The sequence below is a fragment of the Mastomys coucha genome, unplaced genomic scaffold (genome assembly GCF_008632895.1).
Source record: "Mastomys coucha isolate ucsf_1 unplaced genomic scaffold, UCSF_Mcou_1 pScaffold22, whole genome shotgun sequence".
NCBI classification, from domain to species: domain Eukaryota; kingdom Metazoa; phylum Chordata; class Mammalia; order Rodentia; family Muridae; genus Mastomys; species Mastomys coucha.
This window is the reverse complement of record NW_022196905.1, coordinates 15,679,591-15,686,237: the sequence shown is the minus strand read 5'-3', so window position 1 is coordinate 15,686,237 and position 6,647 is coordinate 15,679,591.

Sequence of the window (6,647 nt, the reverse complement as noted above, 5' to 3'; positions counted from 1 at the left end):
TATATATATATATATATCAAAGGACAGCACAGACTGAAAAAGTTCTGGAGCAAGGTAATGCTCCTCCACTGATTATGGAAGTGCAAACTTGTACCACCACTCTGGAAATCAATTAGATGGTTTCTCAGATTGGGAATAGTTCTACCTCAAACCTGAGCTATACTACTCCTGGGTATATATCCAAAAGATGCTCCACCATCTCCACAAGGACACTTGCTCAATATGTTCATAGCAGCTTTATTCATAATAGCCAGAAACTGGAAACAGCTAGATGTCTCCCAACTGAAGAATGTATACAGAAAATGTGGTATATCTGCACAACCAAATAACCCTATTAAAATTGAATGTATTGCTTAACAAAGAATTCTCAACTGAGTAATCTTGAATGGTTGAGAAGTACTTAAAGAAATGTTCATCATCCTTAGTCACCAGAGAAAAGCAAATCAAAACAACCCTCATATTATACCTGCACCAATCAGAATGGCTAAGATCAAAAAATGCAGGTGACAGCAGATGCTGGAGAATATGTAGAGAAAGAAGAACACTACTCCATTGCTGGTGGAACTGCAATTTAATAAAATCACTTTAGAAATCAATCTAGCAGTAATTCTACCTGAAAATCCAGCTATACCACTCCTTGGCATATACCCAAAATATACTCAAACATATAACAAGGACAAATGCTCCATTATGTTTACAGCATTCTTATTTATAAAAGACAGAAGCTAAAAACAAATAAGATGTCCCTCAACTCAAGAATGGATACAGAAAATGTGGTACATTTCCACAATAGAGTACTACTCAGCAATTAAAAACAATGAAATCATGAAATTCTTAGGGAATTGGATGGAACTAGAAAATATCATTCTGACTGAGATAACACAGAGACAAAAACACACATGGTATTTACCCACTGATAAGTGAATATGAGCCCAAAAGCTCAGAATACCCATGATATAACCCACAGACCATGTGGGACGTAAGAAGAATGAAGACCAATGTGTGGATGCTTCATTCCTACAAAGAAGGGGAAACAATATAATCACAGGAGTTAGAGGGAGGGAGGGACATGGGAGAGAGAGATGTGAGTGAGGGAATAAAAGGGGAAGGATCAGGTATTGGAAGGGACAGGAGAGAAATACAAAGGTCAGGAAATCAAATAAAAAGAGGTAATAGTGGGAGATTAAAAATTGGGTGCAGCCACTAGAAAGTTCCAGACTCCAGGTAAGCAAGAGGCTCCCAGGGCCCAACTGGGATGACTCTAGCAGGAATACCCAACAAAGGGTAGATACAAACTTAAGAGACCCCCTCCAGTTGGCATGACTCCCAATTAAGGTAAGGTGCCACCCACCCATCTCAAAATATTTAACCCAGAAATGTTTATGGTCAAAGGAAAGACAGGGACAAAAATTGGAAGAGAGACTGATGAAAAGACCATCCAGAGACTGCCCCACCTAGGGATCCATCCCATCTGAAGACACCAAACACAAAAACTATTGCTGATGCCAAGTGCTTGCTGACAGGAGCCTGGTATCTCTATTTCCTGAGAGGTTCTACCATGACCTGACCAATGCAGATTCATATTCTCAGAGCCAACCATCAGATTGAGCCAAGGGACCCCAGTGGAATAGCATGGGGAGGACAAAAGGAGCTGAAGGGGATCCAAGCCCAATGGAAGAACAATATCAACAAAGTGAACCATCCAGACCTCTTGGAGACTAAACCACCAACCAAAGAGTATGCATGGAAGGATCCATGGCTATAGATACATATGTAGCAGAAGATGTCCTTATTTGACATCAATGAGAGGGGAAGCCCTCCTGTAGAGTTTTGATGCCCCAACATAGGCTAGAGCAGTGATGCTGGAGTGGATGAGTAGGTAGAGGAGCAAACTCATAGAAGCAAAGAGGAAGAGGAAAGGGGAGATGGGATGGAGTAGAGGGGGCTTATGTAGGGGTAACCAGGAAGGAGGATATCATTTGAAATGTAAATGAATAAAATGATTAATAAATAAAGAAATAAATAAAAGAAATACGACTCAACTGTTGAGAACAAGGACATCATGAATTTCTCAGGCAAATGGATGGAAGTCGAAAATGTAATTTTTAGTGAGGGAACTTAGACCCAGAAGGACATGCATGGTATGTACTTACTTATAACTAGATATTAGTCACAAAGCACAGGATAACCATGTTGTTATCAACTTACCCAAAGAAGCCAAATAACAAGAGGGCCCATTTAGAATTTTTGAAGAGTTCTCAGGAAGGGAGAGGAGCTGGGCTAGAAGTAGGGTATAATATACAGATCAGGGGAAAGAGAAGGAAGATTGGTGGTGTCAGGGTGTAGTGGGTTAGGATGGGGTGGTAGGGGAAATTTTAGGATATGCCAGAATCCTTAGATGGGAAGAGACCCCAGAAAGTCAGTAGGAGTGGAGAGTGACAGTAATTGAGAATCCTATCAATCATAGACATGGATCCTGAGATGGCCACTTCCTGTATCCAGAAAGGACTCCGAGAAGAGGGATAAGGGTAATAATCAACCCAGAAAATGTTCAATGCAATGTTTCCTGTCTACAAGATGTGCAGTGATAAAGATAGAGCAGACTGAGGGAATAGTCAACCAATGGCTCTCCTAATTTGAGTCCCATACCATGGGCAAGAATCAATCCCTAGCAATAGTAATTGTTGTTCTGTTATGTTTGCAGACAGGAACCTAGCATAACTGGCCTCTGAGAGGATCCACACAGACATAATGGAAAGAGATGTAGAGACTCACACCCAAACATTAGAGAGAATTGGGGAAATCTTAAGGAAGAGTTGGGAGAAGGATTGAAGGAGCCAAACATGACAGGGACTCCATAGGAAGACCAACAGAGTCAACCAACATGGACCCTTAGGGGCTCCCAGAGATTGAATCACCAACCAAAGAGTGAACCCGGGCTGAACCTAAGTCCCCTAAATAAATGTACCAAATGAGTAGGATCATCTTCATGTGAATCCCCCAACAACATGAGAAGGACTGATACGAGTTTTTGCTTGTCTGCCTGTGGATCCTATGCCCCTAAAGGGACCACCTTGTCTGGCCACAGTGGGAGCAGATATCCCTATTCCTGCATGAACTTGATGTGCGAGTCAGGGAATATTGCTCACCGAGGGGTTTCCCCCTTCTCTTAAGAGAAGGAGATGATGGAATCTGGGGAAGTCTTGAATGAGGAGTACTGGGAGGAAAGGATGGATTGATGCTGGGTTGCAAAGTGAATAAACATTTTTTAATGACAAAAAATAAATGCACACAGAGAAGCAATCATATACAGGTATCAACAAAACTTGACCTATGCTTCACATACACATAAACAAACATGAGTATGCACACATACACATACACACACACAGAGACACACACACAAGAATATACACACATATAAAGAATCATAACTTTTTTATTGAAATTCTGAAAATAAATATAGACAAGGCTGTACATTTTTAAGAATAAATTTAAAATTTGGTTAAAAATAGTATTTTGGGGGCGGTGGTGGTGCATGCCTTAAATTCCAGCACATGGGAGGCAGAGGCAGGCAGATTTCTGAGTTCGAGGCCAGCCTGGTATAAAAAGTGAGTTCCAGGACAGCCAGGGCTACTCAGAGAAACCCTGTCTCAAAAAACAAACAAACAAAAAATAGTATTTTGGATGACTTGAATATTTAATACTAAATTCTCAGGATATTACCACTAGAGTAAGTTGCTAAGGCCCAATTTGAGAAAAAAAAATGTACATCAGACAAAATAAGCTAAAAGGCTAGAGAATTTGATTTCAGAAAGCTATCTTTCCAAATAGAGCTGTAGTAAACTAACAACTGTGAAACAAATGCTTTAGCGAATGAGGGCAGATAAGAATATGCAGCCTCTACAGTTGGAGCAAGGTACTGTAGGCACCAGAGGCATATCAAGAGTTTATAAAACAGGTCTGAATTGAGAATCTTTTATTGAATGAGCTAATTTGATTAATATAGGTTAATTTACACAGTCCCAAAACTCGAATGACTTCACATTGCCTGACAAATTTCGATGAATAGCTGTGCATTCCCTGAGCATCTGAAGGTAATCAGATGTGACTACTACTATTGACTGAGTTACTGCTATGCAGGGGAAGTGCAAGATTGCAAAGCCTGGTCCTTGTATCACTCTGAGATTCCTTTTGCATTAAGGACCATAAATTAATTATGTCTGATTAGCAGGGAAATTCATTACATGAAATATTACTAACTCTGACTAGTTTCCATTTAACATGAGCTTCAATTTAACAATCAAGATACTGCATTCATTTTATTCCTTTAGTGCAACATAAAATTATGAAATGAAGTAACTCCCAACCAAGCTTAATAAAGGACAGAATTTTTTATGAAAGTGGCATTTAATAAAATTTGTATTTGGAAAGTGTTTTTATTCCCATTTTATTGGTCATATTACTGAGTGAATTCATTTCATATTTTCTTGATATTTGAAAATGCCTTGTATTTTTTAAATTGATATCATTTGAAAACAATATATTAGACTGGCATAGTATTCCACATCTTTAATTCTACCAGTCAGGAAGTAGAGGCGGCAGAGCTCTGTGAATTTCAGATGACTCTGGAATATGTAGTAAGTTCCAGGGAAGTCTGGGCCTCACCCCTATTCCCTGCCCCAAAATATAGAAGGAAAAATCAATTTCATTAAATATTTTCTCCTTTTCAGTTGAAGCCATCAAACTCATATTTTACAATTTATTAAATATTTTATATTTTTTTATATCTTTGGAACTTATTTATCTTATTCATAAACTTTTTAATATCACAAAAGCTCATTTTATGAGTCATTGTTAGAATAGTTATTTTTACCTTCCTCCATAGTAACCACATCTGAAATAACAGATACTATTTAATCATACATTCTTGATTTTAAATTTTCAGAAGTGCACATGTGCTTTTGCAGATTTTATTTTTGGAGCTCATTGATCTTGGCTTGACTAATCAGACCAAGATTGAAACAGTCTGTAGGTGGCCATGATTGTAAGAAATGAGATTTTGTTTGTATTTGTTAGAAATGAAAGCAACTTGTCTGATCACTTTATATATTAATCACCACATAACTCCTTCTACTGCCACATCTTGACATATTCTATATAACAAGAACCAAATGCCACTCCCAATCACACATAACTGATGGTGGGCATGAAAGAATGAAGAACAGAGATTGAAAGGCAGTAAAAAGCAACATCATAGCCATCATAGTGCAGCTTTCATTGGTACTCCTCTCTTCCTAAGGTTGGGTGTCTCTGGCTCTGCTGTGGTTACCCAGGATCAGATATCCTAGCAAAAGGAATGCATTTTGTCTGTCTTCTGAAGCCTCTTTTTTCATTGCCACTTTATATTGCCACAGTAACTTCCCTTGTCCTTCCTGCTGCCCAAGTCTACACTGAGTTTTGTTTTATAAGAATACTGGACATATGAAGTGAGAACCCACTTAAAATTTCTTCTTTTCACCCCAGTCAATTACACAGACCCTTCCCTAAAATACAGTTATATTTTGCGAAGTAAGAATTTCAACTTCAATAGAGGGACTGAGAAGAATTTCAGACAGTGATACCACACTTCAGCCTCAAATAAATTAAATAGATGGTCCAAGGTCAACACAGACTTAATAAATCAATGCAGCTGTGATTCATGCTAAGCTTTTCTCATCTGCAGGCTCCAGTTTAATGATGGAAACTGACCACCAGTAAAATCTGAATATTCATTAGTAATGTACTCTGGCAGGGTGGCATTATTAAAACATGTTTTTATCCAAATTTCTATTTCTTTACACATTACACTCTGAAACAAAACTACCCACCATTTTTTAAACAGCATGATGGAGCTCACTAACAGAACTATAAAACATAGAAAAACTTCCCTAGTACTCATTTTGTGGAAAGGTTTATTGTTCTGCAATTTCATTTTCATGTATGAAGTACAGGTTTATACATATTTATGCAGCAAGACAGTGATAAATTTCTTTTGAGAAACTAAATTTATATGAAATCAAAATTGTTTACAGTTATAGGCATAGTTTATCACTACTAAGCATTGCTTTGATGTTTACTTATCTTCGCTGATCAGAGATACATACATTTACTTGCAAGGCAGTTCCAAGTATTCTGTCTCGCCTGCAAGTGCCTAGCTATCCTTCCAACATAGGTGAGGCCTGAAGTTAAATATTCCCTTCCTTCACTATCCAAGGAAGCTCACTTGTTAATAAATATGCAGTCTCTTTTGAAAAAAAAACATTTATTTGAATAGATTATATATTGATACATTTCATGGCTACCTTACAAAATCAGAAACTAACTACAGGAACTCAAATTATTTTCAGAAGTCTGGAACCCTATTCATGATAAAATAAATAATATTTTTATATTAATTTATATTGAGGATATGCATCCATAACCTACTTCTATCTTATGAAGTATAATTAAGTCTTCCTTAAAATATGCACATGCTGCTTATACAATAAATTAAGGATTAAGAATGTTAGCCAAGTGGTGGTTGCACACGTCTTTAATTCCAGTACTTGGGTGGAAGAGAGAGGTGGATTTCTGAGTTCGAGGGCAGCCAGGGCTACACAGAAAAA